The sequence below is a fragment of the Dipodomys merriami genome, unplaced genomic scaffold (assembly GCF_024711535.1).
Source record: "Dipodomys merriami isolate MVZ:Mamm:240054 unplaced genomic scaffold, mDipMer1.0.p SCAF_19, whole genome shotgun sequence".
NCBI classification, from domain to species: domain Eukaryota; kingdom Metazoa; phylum Chordata; class Mammalia; order Rodentia; family Heteromyidae; genus Dipodomys; species Dipodomys merriami.
The window spans coordinates 33,935,773-33,961,749 of NW_027203270.1; the positions used below are offsets into that span (position 1 = coordinate 33,935,773).

The 25,977-nt window shown below is 36.3% G+C and overlaps 1 long non-coding RNA gene across 2 annotated transcripts in view; it reads right to left on the bottom strand.

The window, feature by feature from the left end:
• The window catches only part of LOC138830488 (uncharacterized), a 177,653-nt gene that overhangs the window by 52,580 nt on the left and 99,096 nt on the right, over window positions 1–25,977 (bottom strand). The window lies entirely within an intron of this gene.

Consider the following 25,977-nt stretch of genomic DNA (forward strand, 5'->3'; position numbering starts at 1 on the left):
ACTCTAATACACTGTTGGTAAGAATGTAAGCTTGCTCTAATATACTGTTGGTGAGAATGTAAGCTTGCTTGAACACTCTGAAACAGTGTGGAGGCTCCTAAAAAAAAACCAAAACCAAACCAAGAACTACCCTATGTCCCAGCAATTCCACTCCTGGGGCACATATATCCAATAGAACATGACAAGGATACACAGTAAAACCACTGACAGAACCATGTTCATTGCAACACTACATCCAAAATGTGGAATCAGTCCACATGTCCCTCAATAAAAAAAAGGCTTAAGAAAATGAGGTAAGTATACACCATGGAATCTTACTCATCCATCAGAAAAAAAAATGGTGTTGTACCATTTGTAAGGAAAAAATTATATTAAGAGAAATTATATTAAGAGAAATAAGCCAGGCCCAGAGAAATGAAGTTTGCATGTTTTCTCTCATTAGTGGTAGATGGAATATGCCTTAAATCTATAAGTAAACATGCTGGGAGGAAGTTTCAAATGACTTAAATGAGGTGCTATGGAAAGCATGCAATATTTTGGAAAGACGAAGTCAACACCAGAAAAATGAGCACCAAGAAGTGGGTACTTGGCAAGGAGGGGTAGGACTAAGGGGAAAGGAGTAGATAATGAAGAGGGAGGGGAGAAGAATTAATTGTGTATGCCACAAAACTAAGCAATGTAAGGGTGGAAGGGCATGAGATCATTGGAGGGGACAGCAAAGATCAAGATGCATTGTATTTCTATATTGCTTTGCTAAATAACACATCTCTTGTACAGCTACTTAAAAGATAATTTGTGCAAAAAAGTTGAGATGAGGTTATTATCTGGGACCATCCTGTTCAGCTCTGTATAATCAAAAGGGCTTCTATTATGGAAATCAGTTAGATCACTGAATGGTAGTTGAAAATAGAAGGAGAGAGAGAGAGAGAGACAGAGAGAGAGAGACAGAGAGAGAGAGAGAGAGAGAGAGAGAGAGAGAGAGAGCAGAAACTCATTCTCCCCTAGAGCATGCCGACCCATTTCAGTGCTTCTAATGTCCAGAAATGGAAATGTGTATGTTTAGTTGTTTGTGCATTCTGTGATTTGTAGTAGTTTATTATAGCACTGGTGGGAAACAAATATACTATTAAATGTCATTACAGCAAGGAGGTCTCATCTTGGCTCTTTCATAGGTGGGCGTCCACTAATCCTCCACCTGACACATTACTCAGCTTCTAACCCACTTTACGTCTCCCCAGAACACTGATCTCAACCCAAACTCTGTAAGTAATTATGGTTTATTCTCTTTCACTCTGAAGGCTGTATCTTTATTTTTCCCTTTCTTTAATCCAAGTCTGGTAATCATTCAGTGTTAAATGAATATAATTTCCAAGGCAAGTTTACAGATGATAAATGACAAAGAGCTTGGTAAACTTAACAATATATGGAAACTGGAGTCTTCAATTTTTTTTTCACCTGAAACTTGTTTTTGCTTTTGCTCTACACAAGTGACCTTACCTACTGATCTTTAGTAAAATCTGAGCAGTCATAAAGAATTGGTAGATTCCTATACGAAACCATTTCAGGAAATGTATGTTATATTAAGTATATGTATATTAAGTTCAAGTTTATACTTCTTCAAGTGACAGAGGGATTTGAAAGGGGGGAAGGGAGAAGAACAAAAAATTCCATCTTCAATACTGTGTCATGACAGTTGACAGTGGCTTTGGGTATGCTGTTCAAATGCTGCTATGGCCTTTATGGGCAATTAAACGAAATGGAGGGTCTCTGCTCAATATAGGATATGAACATCGTACAGGAGATTAGACAGCTATAACCTCAGTGTGCTCTGGTGGAAGTATTACAGAAGCAGCCCTGGGTAATCAAAGGAAGGTCACAGCACCTCGGCCTAAATATTCTTCTTGACACACCATCATCATTCAAAAATGAATGATCTCTCATCCAAAAGAAGCCGCAATCCCATCTAAATTAGATTAGATTTATACTGCCATATATTGGACAGAGAAGAAGAAAGTAAATTAGAAATTAGCCAAGAGGATGCATTATGAAGAAAAAAACCTGTGATATGAAAACAAAAACAATTTGTAAAGATCTAGCTAAAAGAAAGGTAAGAAGTTCTTAATCATTAAAAAATTCTAGAAGATTAAAAGGGATTGGTGAAAACGTTCACAATGTGAGAAGTGGAAAACACAGAGTTGTTCTTTCAAGCATTCCTGAGGTACAGGATGGAATGTTAGGTGCTGAGGCTCTGACAGAATGCATAACCAGCTGCCTGGTTAACAAGAGTTATATTTTCTTCTCATAGTGGTTAGAAAATAACTATGTGCAAAATATTATTGTGGGAAATATTATTGTGAAACATGCTTTATCTAAAAATACTCCTCTTGTTTATTAAACTAAGTAGCCATCAGCCTACATTTTACTGATCAAAGACAAATTGTACTTTGAACTGCAGTTTCAGACACAGCATAGTTTCTGCAGAGTAGTATTCCTTTGAAGTTCTGACATCATCAGTGAATTAATTGTTCAATATGATTTGCCTCCTACAGCTCCTCCAGTTGTATAAATTGAACTGGTTTTCACTTGAAGGTATGGAACAAGGATGTACATCATCCAGAGAAATTATCTTCAGATGATTTACAATGCAATACAAATATTTCATTAGCTTTTTTTCTTTTTGTAATTTCCTCTCCCATCTTAATTTTAAGATAGTGATCTTAATTGATGACAAAAATGAATACCAAATATGGTAAGCTATGAGTTATCTTTTCCATAAAGGTCTTGGTCACTTGACTACCCAGTGGGAAAACAATGACTCTTGAGCAATACCTCAATCATAAATAAAAACCAATTGTGGGTTAACCCGTAAGTAAATTTAAACTGTTACATATAAACAGACAGACAGACATACAAACACACACACCCTCTCTCTAGAAGAAAACATAGTCTAAATCCCCCCCAAATTACCCATAAAATGCCAGACAAATAGTTATGTACTAGATTTAAGATTTCTGTATGAAAATACAAATTTAAAGAATGCTGAAAGCAAGTCTCTGAGTAGAGTCATTTTACCACATATATGAAGCAAAATCAACAGGGTATGTAAATAGCTTCAATTCCATTAGAAATAAAGGAAAGCAGCAAAGCAAAGAGAAAGTTAAGAACGTTGTTGATTAGGGAAAAGGGGAATGAAGAAATAAATAAATAAGAACATTATTGTCAAATGAACAAAGACAGATAATACACAAAAAAATTTTAGGAAGAAAATCATAATTATCCATGCAAAAAAAAAAAAGATGAGATACAATTATATGAGTCACCAGCAAAATGCTAAGTAAACAGCAGTGATTTACTATGTGTCACCTTTCAATTGGCAATCATATGCATTTATATGATTGATAATAACTATTGAAAAGCAGTAGAGGAGCTGGTACTCTTAGGTATGACTGTAAAAAAAATGAAAACCACAAGTACTTGTTGAATGAAAACTGAAAATGTGTACCTAGTCATAGTTCTCAAATTCTTTAATCTAAAATTCCATTTCTATGAATGCCATTTAAAGAAATGCTTGTCCAGCCAACTTATACTTTTCAGGAACATAGATACCAGCATCACTCTGAATGAAGACTGAAAGTTCATTGGGTGTTCATCAGCAAAAACACATTTAAATTTGGTGGTATAGAAAAACTATTATCATTAAAAATATTTGAAGACTTAAATATACTAATATATATATATATATATATATATATATATATATATCAGCTTCTATGATATGTGGATTACTTCATTGAACAAGGTGGGTTAAAGGACAAATTATAAGATGGATCTAGTTTCTTCCAAGTATTTAGAATGTCTCCCATCTCCCATCTCCCCTCCCCCCCAAACTCTCCCGCTCTCTTTTTCTCTCTGTTATACACTGTTAGAAAAATTCTGGGGAAAAGCTCAAAAATCCTATAAGCATAAATTAATCTTGGAAAATGCATGAAAGAATCTAGTATCTACATCTGTATTTATTTGCAGTTTCTTTCACAGTAGCTTGGGCTGAAGGCTCCATGTAAACAGGTGAGTATTTTATTCCCAATACTGACCTCTAGAACAGCACATTGGCAAATAGTACACATTCAGTGTTTGTTGAATGAATGAATAGATGACTGAATGAAGGCTTCTTGTTTTCTAATCAGTAAAGACATTTCTGAAATTGGGTGGCATGGTGAAGCTAAGTAGAAAGCATCACCACCAAAACTGACGCAGTGGTAAGATAATTCTGACAGCCAAAGAAGATGGTAATATGTTTTTGTCTCTAGCCAATGAACTCATATTAAAATAGAGTTTAGTAACATTTCCATGTCAATTGCTTTTGTGGTTTACATTAGATCATGGCAGAAAAAATGATAAAAATTTCTTGTTTCTAAATGAAAATATATACTTAAAAATTGGTTTGGAAGCATATTTCCCTGGGTGAATGAATTAAATAAAGATTGTAACTATTCCCCTTGAGTAGATCTACAATTCTCAAGATACTATATACACACCATGTGTCACCAAGGGCATAGTGATGAATTATTATATTGTGAGAAAAACAGACTACGGTTAAGCACATAAAATTGCAATCTTAGTATTTGACTAATTTACTTTAGTAGATATATTGCAATGTCCTAAAGCCAGATGTTCAAACTGACAAACTGAATAGTGAAATTACCTAGGGTTTGATCTATAAGCCAAAAAAAACCCCACCATTGCTCTTGAAAATTTTTTTTAAAAATAGGGTACATAGTTCCAGCTCCTCTAATATTGATTTATTGAAAAATTTTATTAAAATGATAGAAAGCTTAACCAAATCATGTAGAAAACATATTGAAAGTCATTTGTTTCAAAACAAACATTTTTTAAATTGATTATTTGTTTGTATAGCAATTCTAAAGCAATCTGGGTTGCTCCCAAAGATTTAAGGAAAAGAAGCTTTGGAAGTGATATATGGAGCATAATCTAGGAGGAAAGGTTTTATGTTGTTGTTTGAGTTTCAACAGTATCTAAGAACCCCATTCTGGCATTTACTGAAAAAAAACTAGCAAAATTTTGAATGACATGAAGAAAATGAATAAAAATATGTACATTAAAAACACTGATTAAACAATTATAGTTGTATTTGTATACAAACAGTAAAACCATACATAGGATTGTATCCTTACGATTAAAAAACACAAAGCTCTGTATTTTTCTTACTTATTTCACCATTACACATAGATAACAAAGTTGTGCTCCATTTTATTTCTTTCCGTCTCAAACTAATTTCAGGACAAAGAGAATGTTTGGTGGAAGTATTTCAAATATAAATGGTAAGGATGGGTATAATTTTTACAAAAGATATTTGTGATCTCATACAGATGGAATAATATGTATTTTCCACCACCGTAGCCTATCTTAAAGATAATAGTGAAATAAATGGATAAATTCATAGGTGTTCAGGGAAGTGCTTCAAGGTCACTTGAATAGGTGCTAATTTTCAACTGACTAGTCAAATTTAGAGTAATTTAATATTGTAATATTGTTTTAAAAGTAAATAGCTCTGATTTAAAGGCTAAAAACAATTATTGGATGTGCAATGCTACAAATACAAATTAGGACATCAAAATCAATAATGTGAATGGAGAAAATAAAAATGTAATGTTTTGTATATGATGAAGTTCAGTGGCTATCACTTTAAGGTTGTATTAATTTATGTTACAAATATGTTTTTAGTCTTCAATCAAAAGACAGAGTCATAAAACAATAACAAAACTGTATGGTCACTTGAAAATATTTGCTAGTATCCATAACAATAAACTAAGTATAATATGATCAGAAGGAAAGAAATTTTAAAGAACAGAGCGAAATGAGTGAAATAGATACTAATAATAAGGAGTTAGCTCTATATTAATTTTGCTAAATGAAATTAACAAGCTTTTAGGTAAACTAAGAAACAAAAGAGAAAAAAGACTCAGGTAAATAAAGTGAAATTTTTTAAAAAAGGTATTACAAGAGATATAACTGAAATGCATACGATCACTGGGGAATATTTTGGCAGTGTATACAGTGTCTAGCTTATCATTAAGGCTACCAAAACTGAACCCAGAGGATATAAAATACCTAACTAAAATGACGATAAACAAAGGTGTTGAGTATTTTGTAGTCTCCCAAAAAAGAAAATTCTGGGATCAGATCCATTCGCTACATGCTGAATATTATATTCATAAATAATGATTCATGTGTGTACTTCTAAAATTAATTATGTAATCCATGTAGACTAGAAACACTTCTTTTTCCAGATTCAGTAATATTGTGATTGACTGATTTCAAAGGAGATTAGTGCTCAAAAATCTACATTTAAACTATTCACCATCTGTGTGAGGGCAGAGAGAGGTGACCTTTCCTAGATCCAGTAAAGTTGATTGATGGCCTGAGCTTGGCCCCCGGACTCAAGCCTTGGCCAGCATTTGTGCTCTTGAGAAAACACTTGCAGGGTTGAAAGCACTCTAGGTCCTGGATACCGAACTCATCATCATAGATGATACAAAATAATGCTACCTTTCCAATTTCCCAAATGGGGAAATTGCTGATAACTTCTAATTGGAATGTTTTCTACAAGACAAAACCAATTTCAAGTTGGAGGTTAATTTCAGGGTCTGTCATCTGCAACCAAAATCTGTGTGCAATCTACTGATCACACACCCAGATTATTTCCCTCTTGTGTTTCTCCCCTGTTGTCTGTTTAACTAACAACTTCCTTCCTTGCAGACCTAGAAATGACTATGGTGCATAGACTCAAACAATTGGGTAAGAGATTACAAGATGGCTTATGATTCCAATTTAAGCAACCCTCACTGAAAAACTTTGGTTATCTTTGTATAATTGTTATGAAGCAGAATCCTACTTTTGAAGGGCTAGAACATGTACAGATATAGTCATTCATGATTACTTTTAGAAAAAAAAAGAAATGAAACATTGAAGGGATGAAAAATTGCCCAAACCAAGTTCCTATGTCCCTTCTGCCTTTTCTGTGTTTCTAGAAATAATTGAAGAAAAAAATTACTCCCCATTTACACTACTCACTCTGTAATAGACTGAAATTCTGTGAAGTTTTGAAAGTATTTATTTGAATACTTCCCATATTAGTACCTAATACTTGTTTGAAAATAAAAGTTGATACCTGTTTGAGAAATCAAATGGAGAGCATAACAAAGATTGGCGAACTGTAGATGAGAAAGAAGATGTTAAAGAAGATTTCAGGTCATTGTGATTTGTTTTCCACAAAGAAAGATACCACAAAATTCCTAGATGCATCTCTAACAGTGCTACCATTTCAACATAATTTGATATGGCACCCCAAAATTAATTAGTCTTATGTTCCTAAAAAATGCAAAAGTATTCTTCTTATGATTTGTGATGCCAGCTGGGCTTATTAAGCAAGACATTTTCAGTCTATAAAGGCCATTTTTTATCTCTATTAAAAATCGTAATTAATTTGACAACTACTGGACTCTCTTAGAGAGTCAATATTTGGAATTAACCATTTTTTAAAAAATCAAACTGGGCTTTCTTTCTTGGTCTTAAAAGGACATAGATAGAACTCCTACTGTGGTCAGACTTAGTTCTCTGTAACTAGAAGACAAATAGATGAAGATGGGGCAAAACAAAGTCTTAGCTTAATTTACAGACAATGGGTTGATTACAAACAAAACCAAGGGAAAAAAACACCTTTCCAAAGGTGATAAAAATTACACAAGGTGAGAACCATGGTGATCATTCAGTGAAGAAAGATTTCCATTGGCTGTTGTTACTGACCTGTTTTATTGTTTGTTTGTTTGTTTGTTTTTTGGTTGGGGGAAGTAAGATGTTGGTTTGGGAGAATCAAGTGTACTCCAAATCTGTGTACATTTTAGAATAAACTGAAACATTGTTGTTTTTTTTAATGGTACTTTCATTATACCACCCTAGACCAATTAAGAAAAAAAAATTATAGGAGGATACTATTTAGGCATCAATAGATCATTGAAGCTCTCTACATAATTCTAATGTTGAGCTAAATTTGAGATATACTTGTTCAATTATAGTCTATTTTTAAAGTTATTGAGACTGCTAAGATGAGTTCTTAAAACCCCATCAGCAACAACATTATATGAGTTGTTGGGTTTTTTTTGGGGGGGGGGAGGAATCCGGTCGTGGGGCCTGAATTCTGGGCCTGGGCGCTGTCCCTCATCTCTTCAGCTCAAGGCTAGCTCTTTACCACTTGAGCCACAGCGCCACTTCCAGCTTTTTTAAATTTTTTTCTGCTTATGTGGTGCTGAGGAATCGAACCCAGGGCCTCATGTATTCAAGGCAAGCGCTCTACCACTAAGCCACCAAGTTTATTAAAATTCAGGACTTTGATCGCTGTCTTTTCTAAACTGCTATCTTATGTCTCCTATTTCAATGTAGTTGGTTGTAGTATTCTTTTCCAGATACTGAGTTTTGATGTCTGAACCTCAATGTTTACTAGGAAAACTCTCCATACTTCCAGCCCTTTTGTTTCAGGTTATTATTTTTTTCCAAATAGTTTTTTTTTTTTTGGCTTGGTTGGCCTGGTACATGATTCTCCAACCAAAGCCTCTCACATAGATGGGATATATAATGTATGACTTCATACCCTGTAAGGTGTATCTGGATAGTTTATTTTTTTTCCCCCTGAATTGGCCTTACATTATGATCCTCCTGATCAATGAGAGTAGCTAGGTAAATGTGAACCAGTGTTCCAGAACTTCAATGTGATTTTGATGTGCATTTCTCAGATGGCTATGGTTCAACATCTTTCCCCATGTATTTATTTACTGGCTATCTTTCTCCTCCATTTGAAAAATATCCATTTGATTTTTTAGTCCGTTTATTTTGGTGTTTAAGTTTTGTGGTTTTTTAAAAATATATTCTGGATATGAATTCCCTGCTTTTCATTTTCATCAGCCATTGAGATCTCCACATTGGTGTGGATTCATAGAAAGCATAAAGAACAGGTCCAGCTTATACAGGAAAATAAAACCAACATGTTACATTCAACAAGAAGAAATTTTCTATATGTCTACCTACCTATCCATGATGCTGTAACATGAGAAAGATATTTTATAGTGACTATAGTTAAATATCCGGTGAATTTTGTAATCTTGATAAGAAATATTTTCCAAACCAGGGAAATATCACTGTACAAAGATGTGATGGCTCTTCTCCCGAGCTCCTGTGATGACTTCATTGAATGCCTAATTTTTTTGTTTATTCTTTCCTGCTGAGTAAATTGATCATCTATTGCCTTTATTAAAGGAAACCTTCTAGCCCTCCCACATCTTCTTCCTCTATTCTCCCTTCCACATCCATCCTTCCACCACCTGAATTCCAGAGATTCCTTCTTTTTTTTCCTTTTTATCTCATGTTTTTATTAGCACCAGAGATTCCTTCTTGAAGTCAGTTATATACAAAGTCCATTTTCTGTTTTGCAAAACTGACGCAATATAAGTCTTTTGCAGAGATATCCAGGCTTGTAGTTACACATGTCAACATCTTGTTAACTGGACCCTGAACAATCTCAATATTGTTTCTCTTTTAATAGTACCAAAGATTTCAGAATAAAATGCAAACTATGGATTTGTTTCTATTGTGGTGTTTTTTCTGCATGGATTTTGTTTCAAAGCAGTTGTGTTGTTAGGCATTATGGATTCAATGAATCACAATATCCTACAACATTGTAATATTTTCTAACTCCATAATAGAAGATCATACCTAAAGCCTAAGAGTCAAATAATATCTCTGTTATAAAATGAGCTTGCACAAGTTGTTATGTCGAAAACGAACTTTACAACTTTGGTGGGGGGGGGAGGATTGGGGGGGGTGGGGGGAGGATGGGGAGGGGAAACAAAAGAAGAAGGCTACAACGCTTGATAAGAAATGTACTCATTCTCTTGCCCATGTAATTGTAACCCCTCTGTACAGTATTTTCACTATAAAAATTAAAAAAAAATAAAATGAGCTTTCAATGTAAATGAAACATATAAATTTAAAAAAGGAAAAGGTTCCTGGTATTGAAACTGCTACTCCAGTCCAGATCTTTTTTCCTATCTCCAGATATTAATAAAAGTGAATGTTGATGTTATGAATTAGGAATCATATGCTTTGTGCTTCATAATAAATATCTGAGTCAACTGCCAATATGAGGACATTTAGGGGGAAAAAACACTTAAAGTTGAATGCTAAATACCTTCAAGCTTTTAAATAGTTAAATAAGAACAGGGATTCTAACCAAAGCATGTCAGACTCAACTATATTGTTTATTCAAAGTAACTATTCCATTAGAACTTACTCCTCAAAGGAAAATTATTGATAGTTAAGAGTAATAGCTGTAACTAATTCTGCAGCTACTTGTCTGACTATTCCTGTCTTTTCTAAAGGGGGGTGGGGAGAAGTAGAGAGTACTTTTTCTGCTAATCTCATCATTGGCTGAGATACTGTATTGCAGGAATATACTCCACCTACCACCAATAAGTATTTTTCTTTATGTTGGTTTGTGTGAATTTTTGGTGTTACATAACATTTTCAAAAATAAGGAACAATAGAAACAAACAAATCAGAACAGACTTATCAACATTTCAAATCCTCTAAGGTTTTGAACATTTCTCAAGATGCTTGAATTGCTGAGATGTTCATGACCAATTGCTGAGTTCAGGCTCAGATATCCTCTCCAGTATAGAAGCTTCAGAGTTCAGTATCACACACTTGAAGATTTCTAAATTAGTAATAAGAGTGAAAAAATTCAATTTGAAAAAAAGGCCTATGATTGAAACTTATGTGAATTTCCTGTACATTCCATTCTATATTGAGTAGGATGTACTGATACTGTTTATCACCCCTGTTTCTGGCAGAAGGCATGAGGTTATTTACTTTGATGTCTGTTGTTATTATAAGTATTGAATTAATGGATGATTGTATTTTAATGTCAGTTAGGGAAAACTGAGCTCCTGGCTAAGAAACGTGAATGGCCTTAATTTTAAAATCTAGTTTTGTGTAGTGGAAATAAGCCTGATCTGAGTTGAAACATCATTGTGGGCTTATTATCTAATGTAAAACCTTTAAAAAATAATGATTAAGTTAGATTACATGGCAAAGATCATCCTTCTTCTAATTGTTTCATTGAGTAAGTCTGTGTTAAGAGCCAGATACTTACGTAAGCTCAAGAATGAAGGGAGTCTAATGAAAAAAAGATAATAAGGACATTTAACACAGCTGATTTAGGTAAAAACATGTTGCCTAGTGAGCATAAATTTGTTCTCTATGGGAATCTCTGGATTTCAGAACATATTTATGAGAATGAAATTGCTACTTTGAAAATGAAAATATAAAGGATTTTCTACAAAGATTTGTTTTGGACAGGAAATGCTCCTCCTTTATTTATTTTTTCTCACAGGACATTGTGAAAATTGAAAAACAAAAAAAGTGACACCACTGAAGCTATGATAAACTTGATTTTCTTGGCCATTTTATTCATGTAGTTCACTCTCATGTGTGTACCCAGGGAAAAAAGTAAAAAGCACATATGTAGATAAAGTTGTGATTTTTGTTTCTTCAAGAATCCCAGCTAATGGACTATGTCAATTTCATTAGTGTAAGGTATGTTAAATAGGTAGGTTTCATTAGGTAGCCCAAGAAGAGAACACCATAAGCTATTCAGGCAGGAAAAGAAGTTTATTTATCAAACTGCTTCTCCAACACCCCCCCCCCTCCCTGCTTCCCACCCTGAATGGTGGAGCTGCATGGCTGAAAAGGAAGGGGCAACCAACCCCTGGGCCAGGACTTATCTGGACTACTAGACTAGGGACAGGAAGAGGTGTGGCTAGGTGGGGGAAAGGTGTGGCCACACTGAATCCAGATCTGACCTCAGGTCTGGGATCCTCCTAAGGTCAGATGTGACCAGAGGTGGCCCAGGCTGTGACCTAGCAGGAGGGGAAGGTGACTGCTTTAAGGTCTGCCAGTTACTTAGGTAACTGATACTGGGCAGAAACTAGACAAAGAGGTAGGGAGGTGACCCTGTGCAGACCTTAAAATTAGAAGACTGGATTTTCTTTGGATTAGAAATGTCAAGGGGAGGTAAGAAGACAGTAAACAAACACTAGTTGTAGGCCATAGTTTTGCAATTTTTGTAAGCTTCCTGGAGAATTATGAGGTTTGGTTGGGGGCATCAGTAGATAAAATTAGACAGGTTCACAACCTACCCCTTCTAATGATTTGTGAGGAACACATGAGTTTCTAGAAATCTTTTCTCTCTTATACTGGGATTCTCTGTCTGACCAAACAGTGAGCTCCCAGAGAGGGATAGGTTCTGAGTTATCTCTGTATTCCTAGTGTCAAAGAGATTCTCATGTGTCAAACACATTCAGTAAAAGTGTAGCCAAACTACGCTCAGTAAATTGAGTGTGCTTTATATCTTAATTATAACTGGCCTTTGATCTACATGCTTCAGAAAATGATTCATACTCCCTATTGCCCTTGAGTCCCCCCATCACTTCATGCATATTATACAACTCAAGTCCCACTGAAGGATAGGCGCAGCGTTTTCATTAGCACTGTGTGCTGTTTACATGGAAGCGTTCCAAAGGTTCATGTTTCAGCACTTCCCTGTGGCCGATACATAGCACACAAAGCCACCACAGTCTGTGCCTTCGTGTCCTCTTCATCTCCATTTCACCTTGGTCAGGTTCTGCTTCCCAGGAAGCCTGAGACCCATCATTTTTCCAGGTGTCTCATACTTGCCAAAGGTAGCGATTGAGCTATTTCATCTTAGTTTAAATCCCACCATAGGTATATTTTCTTCTGGCTTCGACTTCAGCAAAACAGATAGTGTTTGTCTGCACATTGATCTCTTTCCAAGTGGTGGAATGAAACACTTTGGTGGTTGAAAAAAAAATTGTGTAGAAGCCTCTGAATTGACCTCTTCGTGTTCAAAATCGACATTTTGTACAGCTAGTTTTTATCTTTGCTTAAACTAGTATTGATCAAACTATCAAAGACTGTGTTGTAGCTTGAACAGTTGTTCTCAAAGCAGCCCCCAAAATAATGGTTTGAATTTAAATCTTTAAATCAATCCACCTCTTGTTTACCATGTTGGGGTTTTGGATGGCGAGGAACTTGATTAATTTTTTTCAATCTTATTTATCATTTAAAAAAAGCTATAAAAGTATCTGGATAGTGCACTCATTTGTCATTTACTGTTCAGTTTATTCCACCTTCTACCATTATTAAGTGCCCTTGGGATCGTCATCTACCAAAAGGTACTTTTCTAGATCCCCTTGTTTAGGGAAAGAATCAGAATTGTGTAAAGGGTGTTGTGACATATTGAAGGGCTCTGCTAGAACCTGAGGCCGATTTACTATCTTCATAAGGAAACACAGAACAAACATCACCAAACTCTTCTGAGACAATTTGTAGCGCATCTTAAAACAGCTTAAAATGTTCTTTATTACAAGAGAAGCGATTAACTTATTACAGGAAAGAAATTAGAACTTGGGGCTTTTGGAGTGAGGGGATCTTAAATCCCACAGCCGAAAGCTATGTATGGTTTTAGCTGAGATTTGGTAGGCTTTTAGGCTTCCGTTACTCAGGGAAGCCTAGGAAAGAAACAGCTTTCCACTGAAAACAGGCCAAGACAAGAGAGAAGTATTAATTACAGCTAAAACCTCCAGAGAACCCTACTACAAAGCTATAGCTATAAAGGTTAAAATAAATTCCACCGTTTCGAAAGATTCTCCATTTGTACTTATGCAGACACAGAAACGTTCAGTACAAATCCAGCTTCTGGTATTTATTCCATCTAAACCAGTACATCGTTTAATGCCATTCCTGATCCGATATGATTGCTATGAGATTATAGTTTTTTCCCCATTATTTGCTTGTTTTGCATACGCTTATCTTCACAAATATTTTCTATTTAAACTTCTTAATAGCTGCTGATGCTGCATTAGGCTATTTTGGCATGCCATGTGAAATTCACAAATGCATCCCCCCATGCGCAGCTCAAAGCTTTCAATAGACTTAATCATGTTCAGACTTTGTTCATCACATCTACATGTTCCAAAGAAAACTCTCCCCAACATTTCACTCAGTTGTAAAGTACAGTTGTAGAGTTGGCTAGCACACCTGTTACACAGCTGTCATTTCTAATCTGGGCCATTGATAATTAGCCACAATATGGCACCACTGTAGAGACTGAGCATGGAGAACTAAAAACTGAGCCAAAGCTCATTTGATAATGATGAATAAAGATATTGATAGAGATAAGGTAATAATAAAGATAATAATAAAAAGATAATAAATAAAGATAGAGATAAGTAAAGCAGCATTTCAAGGCCTATTGGAGATGGGGCATAGAAGAATTTAGGTTAAAAAGAAAAAGAAACTTCAGGGCTGGGAAGGTCGCTCAGTGGTAGAGTGCTTGCCTTGCAGGCATGAGGCCCTGGGTTTGACCCCTTAGTACCACATAAACAGAAAAAGTCAGAAGTGGTGCTGTGGCTCAAGTGGTAGAGCACTAGCCTTGAGCTGAAGAGCTGAGGGACAGCGCCCAGGCCCAGAGTTCAGGCCCCACTACTGACAAAACAAAAAAAGAGAAACTTCATAATAGCCAAGGAAGAAATGTAAAACCTTGCAACCATTGTGTGGACAGTGTTGTCCAAAAGTTGTAGGTCATTGATATTATTCAGTGAGTGGGGCCAGGATGTAAAGTATCTTGATAAGTTGACGGTGGGATTGAACAAAAATTATCCCATCCTTTCTCTAACCCTCAAATGCCCTGGCCAAGATGCAGAAAGAGTAAATCCTAATCCCACAGTCCAGTTCTATTTTCTATCTAAACATGGATGCTTTTCTATTGGTACCTGATGGATTTACAGTAAGGCAGCAAAAGTACCTTATCATTCTGAAAAGTTAGGCCTTTAACAGGAATTACTCCCTCCCCTTTACAGAACCATCCCTGGGGGCTGGGAAGGTGGCTCAGTGGCAGAGCGCTTGCCTTGCATGCCTGAGGCCCTGGGTTCAATTCCTCAGCACCACATAAGCAAAAAGAAAAATACCAGAAGTGGTGCTGTGGCTCAAGTGGTAGAGGGCTAGCCTTGAGCTGAAGAGCTGAGGGATAGCGCCCAGGCCCAGAGATCAGGCCCCACTACCGGACCAAAAAAAAAAAAAAAGGACCATCCCTGGTGTTGATGGTAGCTCTGTGGTGCTTTCATGAACATTACGGTTGAAGCCAGTCAGGAATTGGAAATCTGCTGACATTACTTAGTATCTTCAAAGCCTTCATGAGTATACAGCAAAAATTATCCCTAAAACTCCTTAGAATTATACTTAGAGTTCCTCCTAAGCCATCAGTGTTGATAAATCATGGCTCTGTGGCTTTGGATCGGCACTTAATTTAAAATAACTTTATCTGGGAAGATGACACAATGGTTGCAAGTTATGTGATCACTGTCCTACCTAAAGACAGCAGATCATCAGTTGAATCATCAGATTTGTTAATAGTGTTTCTTTTATCCAGTAGGTATTGAGACTAGGAAAACAATCTCAGCCTCTGCGAGAATCAAATCTTTTTTTAAAAAAAAACATTGTCTCTTCAATTGAAAATATGAAATAAATGAGTTATTGTCATAGCTATACGAGACAGACACCAGTTGAATGGGCAATTAAATACTCAAATACTGGGCTAAGTGTGGTGGTTCACACTGATAATTCCAGTTAGTTGGCAGGTACAGGCTGGAAAGATTATAATTTGAGGCTAGTCTGTGCCAAAAGGAAAAACAAAGAAGAATGGAGATCGCATCTCAGTAAAAAGTTTAGTTGTAGTTTTTCACATCTGTAATACCAGCTATGTAGAATTCAGGCTCTGGTAAGAAAATCATAGTACAAAGTCACTCAGAGAAAAAACATAACTTTATAGAAAAAAAATAGCAAAGCAAAAGGGGAATGGATGTTGATCAAATGGTAGGATATAGTGTGTAGCAAGCAGAAACCCTAAGTTAAAAATCCCACTGTTCACAAAGTAGAATGCAATGAACATTCACAGCAGTTTTCAAATACAAATTCTGGGATTCAATAGGGCAGAGTTTTGTTACAATGGACTTTTATTTGGTGGAGCCCTAGATCTTCACTGGAACAGTTATTTACTTATTTACACATCTCTCTATGCATTTGTGTATGTGTATACATGCATAGACATTTATTTATTAAACACTTTATATTTTATTTATGTATTTGTGTATTTATTTATTTCTTAATTATGTGTCTTTTTGCAGTACTGTTGATTGAATCAAAGACCTCACTCATTCTTACTAGGCAAACACTTTACCACTTGTATTATGCCCTCACTCATTTCCTTCCTATTTTGGTTTTGAGAGATAGTCTCACTGCCTTTGCCTGGGCTGGGCTCAAAGCTGTATTTCTCTGATCTCCTGTTCTTAGCTAGCTGGAATTACAAATTTGTGTTAGCATGCCCAGGTAGAAAGTTATTCTCAAATGTTTGCTGGGTATATTTAGCATTTAAAAACCACTACTTCATTTTCGGGATAGAAACAGAAATAAGACAGAATCCTTGTAATTTTTTAAATTTTGTATGCATCATTTCTACCTGGATACAAATAAATATCTTTCTGTAAAACAGAATTTTGTTGCAGCCATCTTGTCAAAGTCTGCTGTGGTTATTTCATGGTAAACAGACCCTTTTCTCATCTCACGAGTTTCCAGTAGACTGATGGATGAACCATCACAGAAAGACTAAATTATATGGTGTAAAATGGCAGAATAAGGTATAGTTTTGTGGCCAAATACTTAAGAATCTGGCAAGTCTTTTGGATATGTGTGCCAACTCTATTAATTATGTTATCTGATTAACTGAAACACTCCAGTATGGTCATACCAAAAAACTAAGCTTAAAATACTTTCATATATGTTATGCTATTAATAAAAATGCAGCATTTCTCCTTAAATTATTTGGTAAATATTTTTAACCTATATGGTACATCTTAACCCTTTTCAAAACAAATCTGCATTTGCAGATTCTTGAAATAGAATTATCTGATTTGACTAGTAGCACCCAACTGTATAATAATTTATTAGTAAATTTGATTTGATAAACAGTATCTCATTATTGCAGATCATAGTTACTGAAATCCTGTTTTCAATTCAAGCAGTAATATTTTCAATCTCATTAATCAACTAAAACTCAAGAGAGAAGTAAATTTAAGATGTTCTCAGATACAACTAATGAATATAATTAATATTAGCCTATTGGATGGACACGAATCATTTAGTTAAATGGTGATGGATACATTGGTAAAGACATCAAATATCTAGTTGTACAGACAGAATTACCCTAAAGAACTCTTGCTTACTTATTTTCAATGATGCCATCCCCCTATTTGCTACTTCAATACAATGTAATTTTTGTTATGAGTTTTCAAAACTGAGAAAGATTGATGATATTATTAACTGGTCAGTTGCCTAGAAGACCAAAATATAAAACCAGCTTAGAGAAATAGAAAAGCTTATTGAATCATATAGGATTTATAAAGTAAGCTACACATGGTTACATGCACAAATAGTGAAATGTAGGTGAATCTCAGTTTCATCTTTAACATCCAGTGCTCATAAATAGATCCTTACACCTTGTCTATTAAAATACAAAATAAACAGTTTGTCTTACTCAATTCTAGGAGCTTTCTTTTCAGTTCAAGAAAAGATAAGGGTGTTTTGCTCGCAGGACAATTACAAGGATGAACCATGGAAACAAAGCTGCCTAAAGGGTAAGGGACCAGGGAGTTGGTTGATAATGAACACATAGTTGGGTTAGGAGTGATGGGTGACAATGTTATCAGACACTTTGTATTTATATACTGTTTCATAGAATGGGAACTTCTTTGTACACCACTTAAAGATAATAAAAAATTTTTAAAAATTAAAAAAGAAAACATAGTTGGGAAAATAGAATGGAGCTTTCCTTCTTTCATTTCTATGGATTACTACAGTAAATATATTACAGAAAGCTGATGACCATAAAAGAAGACTGTTTTTTGTTTATGTTTTTTCCCCTAGGACTGGAAATAAAACTCAGGGCCTGAGTACTGTCTTTTAGCATTTTTGCTCAGGGCTGGCACTCTAACACTTGACCCACACCTCCATTCCTGGAGTTTTGTGTGTGTGTGTGCTTAATTTCACAGTCTTTCCTGTCTGGGCCAGCTTTAAATCACAAATCTTAGATCTCCTGAGTAAGAGGTTTCAGGCCTCAGCCACAGGTGCACCTGGCTCAGAAAGAAATATTTAGGAATTCTAATGCCATAATTTACTTAATAATGACAAGATTAAATAAGAGGCATATGTGTCAAATGAAGTAAAAAGATCTCTATAAGCCACCAAGGTCAAGAAAATAAGAGATCAACTCAAAGACTTCTTAGAAATATCTCTAGTACATGATAATGTTAACAAGAGTAATGGTGTAGGAGGCTACTGAGCCCAACACTGGTGTTTGGGGTGTTGTAGAGTGGGTGGGGGGATGGTCAAGTGTTACCCCAAATGAACATTGGTAAAAAACAAACAAAAATGTTTCTAAGGTGGTAAGAATATTTTGGTGATGAGAAAGAAAAACATTGAGAAACTACAGGAGGGAAATATGGGAGAATAAACCAACCCATATTTGAAGGTGAACAATTCTAAGAATGAAGCCAGGATTCATTGTGATACAAAGAATAGCTTCACAGAAGTAATTCCACACCAACAAAGTAACCCAAAGCATAGACAAAGCAAAAGGTAGCAGGGTTAAATGTGAAAAACTAGCAAACCCCACCTTATTTTACTCAGTAAGTGATGAAAGAAAAGAAAAAGAAAATTGTAAGACAGAAATAACTTCTCATAGTGAGAAGGAATGATATGTTCTCTTGTATAAACTGTCAACATACAGTAAATGCAAAAACTACATGAATTAAAAAAACACACACTTAAGTTGGGTGCTGGTGGTTCATGCTTGTAATAATCCTAGCTACTCAGGAGGCTGAGATCTGATGATCATGGTCCAAAGCCATCCTAGATAGAAAAGTCTGTGTGACTCTATCTCCAATTAACCATTAGAAAATCAGAAGTGGCATTATGGCTCAAAGTGGTAGAGCACTAGTCTTGAGCAAAGAGCTCATGAACAGTGTCCAGGTCCTGAGCTCAAGACTCATGACTGAACAGAAAGAGAAAGAAAGAAAGAGAGAGAGAAAGGAAGGAAGAAAGGAAGGAAGGAAAGAAGGAAGGAAGGGAAAGAAGGGAGGGAGGGAGGGAGGGAGGGAAGGAAGGAGGGAGGGAGGAAAGGAAGGAAGGAAGGAAGGAAGGAAGGAAGGAAGGAAGGAAGGAGGGAAGGAGAGAGAGGGAGGGAGGAAGGCAGGCAGGCAAGCAAGCAGGCAGCCAACTAAAAAAAAAATGAAATTCTTAATAGAGTCCATAGAAGAATTTTGTTTCCAAATCAACAACTGGAAGGACATCAAGAGTTGTAAATGTGTGGCATTTGGGCCCAATATTCTAGCCTAACTTTCAGGGTCAGCACTGTAGTGAAAAATTTGGGAGCTAAACTTGCAGTTCAGTTTGACTTACAGACATTGGAAATAAGTTCATGGACAAGAGTCTGCTGAAATATGCAGAAGAAATCTGGCATGCACTTTTATCTTAACAGTGAGATATTTGATAATTGGACTTAATTCTTTTGCTGGCATATTTTTTTTTTCTTTTGGGTTAGTCATGGGGCTTGAACTCTGGGCCTGGGTGCTGTCCTTCAGCTCTTCAGCTCAAGGTGATCACTCTGCCACTTGAGCCACAGCACCACTTAAGGTTTTCTGGTGGATAATTGGTGATAAGAGCCTCAGGGACTTGCCTTCCCCTGCTGCTCTGAAACATGATCCTCCAATCTCAACCTCCTGGATTGCAGGCAGGAGCCACCAGCACCCAGCTTGCTGACATATTTTTTTAAAAATTACAATTTTGTGTCAGGGGAGGCTCTGGAGGCATGAAGGAAAGCAGGGGTAAAACTTCACATGACAGATACAACTACATGCAGCCAGATATGCATGTTTGAGGCTTTTCTGACCTAAGCTCATTCTCCAGCCATATCCAACTCAGGCAGCAGAAACCTTGATAGGAATGAGTCCATACAGAAATGGCACAGAAGATGAAATAAAACCCCCTTCTCCCCAGAAGCACAACACACAAAGAATGAAAGCCCCGTGTTTGTTCAAATTGTTGGCACAAAAGGAACCACTGGAAGCCAGGAGAAGAATTTTTTTTTTAAATAACCATCTGGAATAAGAACAGAACAAAATTATCAGCAGCTGCATATCAAGGAGAACTCAGCAAGTAGCTCGAACCCAGGAGGGTTCAAGGTAAACCAGGAATATACTGAATACAGGAGAGGCAGGAGATGCTGCTCGTCAATAGAAATTTATTAGATGTGCACGGAAACAGATAAAGGTAACGCATTAGCAAGTAAAAGATTCTTAAGAAACAACACAAACGATGTTGAGTGTAAAAGTTGCTTGTGTGTATGTGAGAAATATGTGAATAAGCATTTAAAAAGCAAATGTGTGTAGAGAACCTAATAGAGAAATAGATATTCTGGAAAAATAGAGTAATACAAAAGCTTCAAAGTAAAGAGTCACAGAAAGGATGGGAAAAACATCAGTTGGGTAGTATGGAAGGACCATGTAAGCTACAAAGTAAATAAATAGAAATAACTCAGTCTAAAGAACAGAAAAGTAATGAAGGAAAAGGGACAGGCATATCGTTGTGGAGAATATGCTCACCTTTAGCATCTAAAGGACATAAGGTCTTACCCCTAAAATGTAAGAAAACATATGGAAAGAAAAAAAGACTGGTTATATGAAAATAGAGAAGAAAAATGGATGGAGGTAAGAGGAGAGAGGGAAGAGAGAGAGAGAGACAGAGACAGAGAAAAAGACAGAGACAGAGAGACAGACAGAGAAAAAGACAGAGACAAAGAGACAGTCAGAAGCAGAGAGAGAGAAACACACACAGATGGAGAGACCAAAATAAATTTTACCTCAAGATTTGCCAGCAGGAGCTGGGAATGTAGCTTAGTGGTAGAGTGCTTGCCTCATAGGCATGATGCCCTGGGTTCGATTCCTTAGCACCACATAAACAGAGCCAGAAGTGGAGCTGTGGCTCAAGTGGTAGAGCGCTATCTTGAGCTAAACATTTGAGGGACAGCTCCCAAGCCCAGAGTTCAAGCTGACAAAAAAAAAAAAAAGATAGAATGGAAGAAAGACAGCCTCTTCAGTAAATGGTGCTAGCAAAATTGGTTAACTACTTGCAGAAAACTAAAGCTAGATCCTTATATATCACCCTGCACCAGAATCAACTCCAAATGGATCAAAGACCTCAAAGTCAAAGCAGACACTCTGAAAACATTACAGGATGGAATAGGAGAAACCCTAGGTCTCCTTGGCACAGGCTGAAATGTTCTTAATAGAGACTCAGCAACACAACAAATCCAAAGAAAGGTTGGACAAATGGGATTGCATGAAATTGCAGAGCTTCTGTATGGCAAAGGACATAGCTAGCAAGATTAATAGAAAGCCCATGGATTGGGAGATCTTCACTAGCCTTACAACAGGCAAGGGTCTCATATCTAAAATATACCTGGATCTCAAAAAATTAAATCCCCAACAACAAATCTTCAAAGAAACAACTGCCCAATATATAAGTGGGCTAAAGACTTAAAGAGAAACTTCTCTGAAGAGGAAAGAAGGATGGCCAATAGACACATGAAGAAATGCTCAAGCTCCCTAGCCATAAAAGAAATGCAAATCAAAACAAAATTGAGAAAGCACCTCACCCCAGTTAGAATGGCTATAATCAAGAACTCTAATAACAACAGATGCTGGAGGGGATGTGACCAGAAGGGAATCTTACTGCATTGTTGGTGGGAGTGTAAACTTGTTCAACCACTTTGGAAAGCACTATGGAGCTTCCTCAAAAGACTCCACATAGAGCTCCCCTATGACCCAGCAATCCCACTTTTGGGCATTTACCCAAATGACCACAAACAAGGCCACACTAAAGCTACCAGCACGACTATGTTTATTGCAGAATTATTTACCATAGCTAAGATATGGAACCAACCCAGATGCCCCTCAGTAGATGAATGGATCAAGAAAATGTGGTATATATACACAATGGAATTCTATGCCTCCATCAGAAAGAATGACATTGCCCCATTTGTTAGGAAATGGAAAGACTTGGAAAAAATTATATGAAGTGAAGTAAGCCAGGCCCAAAGAAACTTACATCCCATGGTTTCCCTTATTTACAATAACTAGTATATGTCTGAGTCAAGCAGAAAAGCTCAGATAAGTTCATGTTAGAGAAATGAACCCCAAGATATGTATTCAAATGTTTTTTTTTCTTTCATGTGATTGTTTCTAAGGCATTTATAAGATGATTTCTTTGTTGCTTTGTATGTCCCTCCCCCATGGTGTAACCCTCCCTTTCACTGTATTTGAGGTTGGTATAATTTATGGAGGGGAAGGGAAAAAACAAATCATTCAAATAGGGATACAGGTGGATCAATTGCAACAATGAGATGTACAAGTTTTTATATGGAAAAACGAACTTTACAACTTTGGTGGGGAGGGGAGGAGGATTGGGTGGGGGGGTATGGGGAGGGTGGGAAGGGATGGGAAGGGGAAACAAAGGAGGAGGCTACAATACTTGATAAGAAATGTACTCATTATCTTGCCCATGTAATTGTAACCTCTCTGTACAGTATTTTCACAATAAAAATTTTTTAAAAAGATTTGCAAGCAAAAATACACTGCAGGGTTATTTGCAATAGCCCCAAAGTTGAAATAACTCAAATGTATATTAAGTGCTAAATGAGCAAACACATTATCATGAACTCATACAACAAAATCTGACTTAGTAAAATGTGAAAAAAAACTGATACATGAAGCAATTATTAGGCTACATTTCAAAAAGCATCATGCAAAATTAAGCCAAATACTAATGATTGCAAAGTGAATTATTCAATTTATATGAAATCATATAAGAGACTAAACCAGTAGGATAAATCAGGAATCTGATCAGATAGAATATTATTTCCCAACACACCAGAACTAGAAACAATGCATATCTCATAAGTTAACATGAATCAATTTTCATATATTTCCTTGCTCTATTGTACACATTTCCAAAGGGGATAAAGATGGTGGGGAAAGGGAAAATTCTTATTTTTTATATGTAAAGCAAATCTTAATATAGTCCATTAAATGATGACATATTTGTGACCGTAACATTTCGTAGAGGGCTATAGGGAATAATAATGAACAAATATTTTAGACTATAGGGAAATCAGAATGGAAAAGACACTGATGTATAATGCAATAAAGTTAGATTTTTTTTAGTTTTACCCTTTTAACTATCATTAAATAACATACTGGACAAATTTTTCTCCTAAAACTGTAGGTACTCATTTGAAGATATTGGGTTAATCACGTTAGGCACCAATGTACTTAAATGAATAAAAGGGGCTGGAGGAGTTGGGGAGGTATGGAGGGATGGGATGGTAGGGGAGAAACAAAGGAGGAGGTGACAATGCTCAAGTAACTGTAACCCCTCTGTACAGTATTTTTACAATAAAAAGCATAAAAACAGTCTCTTTTCAATACATGACTATAGATGGACTTTGTGTTCCTATATAGAAACCCCTAACTCATGCCACATACATAGAAACACACAGAAAAAATAGTATCACTCTCAAACGAACATGCACATTTCTTCTACTTTAAGTAATCAGGGAAGAAAAGTAAATCCTTGGATGATAGATTAGCTCTCTGTTTAGTCTCTTTTAGGAAACTCCATACTGTTTTCCAGAATGGTTGAACAAGTGTACATTGCCACCAATAGTGTAGTAGCATTCCCTTTAGGCCATATCCCCGCCAGCATCTGTTATTACTCCTTTTCTTGATAATGGCCATTCTAACTAGGACAAGGTGGAAACTCAAAGTTTTGATTTCCATTTCTTTTATTTTCTTTTTTAAATAAGTTTTTTTAAATTGTGAAAATACTGTACAGAGGGGATACAGTTACATGAGCAAGGTAATGAGTACATTTCTTATCAAGCATTGCCAGAGATGTTGAACATTTCTTTATGTATCTATTTCCTCTTCAGAGAAGTCTCTCTTTAAGTCTTTAGCCCACTTATTAATGGGATTGTTGTTTCTTTGAGGATTTGTTTTGGGGGGATTAATTTTTTGAGCTCTAAGTATATTTTAGATATGAGGCCCTTGTCTGTTGTATTGCTAGGAAAGATCTCCCGGTCTGTGGGCTTTCTATTTATCTTGCTAGCTATGTCCTTTGCCATGCAGTTTAATACAATACCATTCATCTAACCATTCTTTGATTTGTGGGATCTTTATTTAGGAAGTTTTAACCTGTGCCAAGGAGCCCTAGTGTTTCCCCTATCCCTTCCTGCAATATTTTCAGAGTATCTGATCTTACATTAAGGTCTTTGATCCATTTGGAATTGATTCTGGTGCATAGTGATATATAAGGCTCTACTTCATTCATAAGGAAATGGAAAGACTTGGAAAAAATTGTATTAAGCAAAGCAAGCCAGACCCAAAGAAATGTAGGTTGCGTATTTCCCCCCATTTGTAATAAGCATATTTATGTTATATTTGTGATATTCTTAGAAGAGGATCACAATAGCCCCATAGCTAGGTGCACATGACAAAATAAAATGAAGCTTATCAAAATCAACTCCAAAATATACTGTTTGCAATTACTTCTTTTCTTATCCTTCGGTTAATGCCCTGTTGTCACCATTTGTTTTTCTGTACACTTTGTCTTGTATATAAGTTTATCTGATTTGGGGAGAGGGAGGGGAATCACAGAAATGGCAGCACAAAGGGTCAACTAATGAAACAAGGACACTCACTAGACACTACATTGGAAATGAACTTTACAACTTGGTGGGGGAGGGGAGTTAGGGAGGAGGGACAGTGGGAGAAAATGAGGGAGGGGGTAACAAAGAAATGCACTTATTAACTTACGTATGTAACGGTTACCCCTCTGTACATCACCTTTACAATAAAAAAATAATAAAGGCAAATCCTTGAGGATATTCTTTTCAAAAGAAGAAATAGAAACAGCCAGTAAACACACACGTAGTTTTTGGATCAGAGAAATGCAATTTATATATTTTTTAAATGGGTGAACAGTGTACTATGTACGTGCGCGCGCGCGCACACACACACACACACACACACACACACACACACACACACACACACACACACACATTGAAATTCTAACATGTAGGTGATGCCAGATGTTAGTAAGGATTGAGTTATTGCTGTTAGAAGTCTAAGACTGTAGGGGCTGGGAAGTTGGCTCAGTGGTAGAGTGCTTGCCTCACATTCATGAAGTCCTGGGTTCCATTCCATACACCACATAAGCAGAAAAAAGCTGGAAGTGGTACTGTGGCTCAAGTAGTAGGACGCTAGTCTTGAGCTGAAGAGCTGAGGGACAGGGCCCAGGCCCAGAGTTCAGGCCCCATGACCAACAGGAAAAAAAAAAAAAAAAAAAAAAAAAAAAAAAAAAAAAAAAAAAAAAAAAAAAAGGAAAAGGAAGTATAACACTGCACAATAACCTTAACAGTTTCTTAATTAAGTACACAGATACCTATGCTATAGAACAGAAATTTCACCCCCGCTTTCACTATATTTGATGTCAGTATATCATGTGGAGGAGATGGGGACAAACAAGTCGTTTAAGGATTCAGGTGGACCTGTTGCAACAATGAGAAGTACAAAATGTCATGTCAAAACCAGCTTTACAATGTCGGTGTGGGGGGGGGGGGAGGGGGGTATAATTGGGTGGGGGGAGGGGGGTAAAATT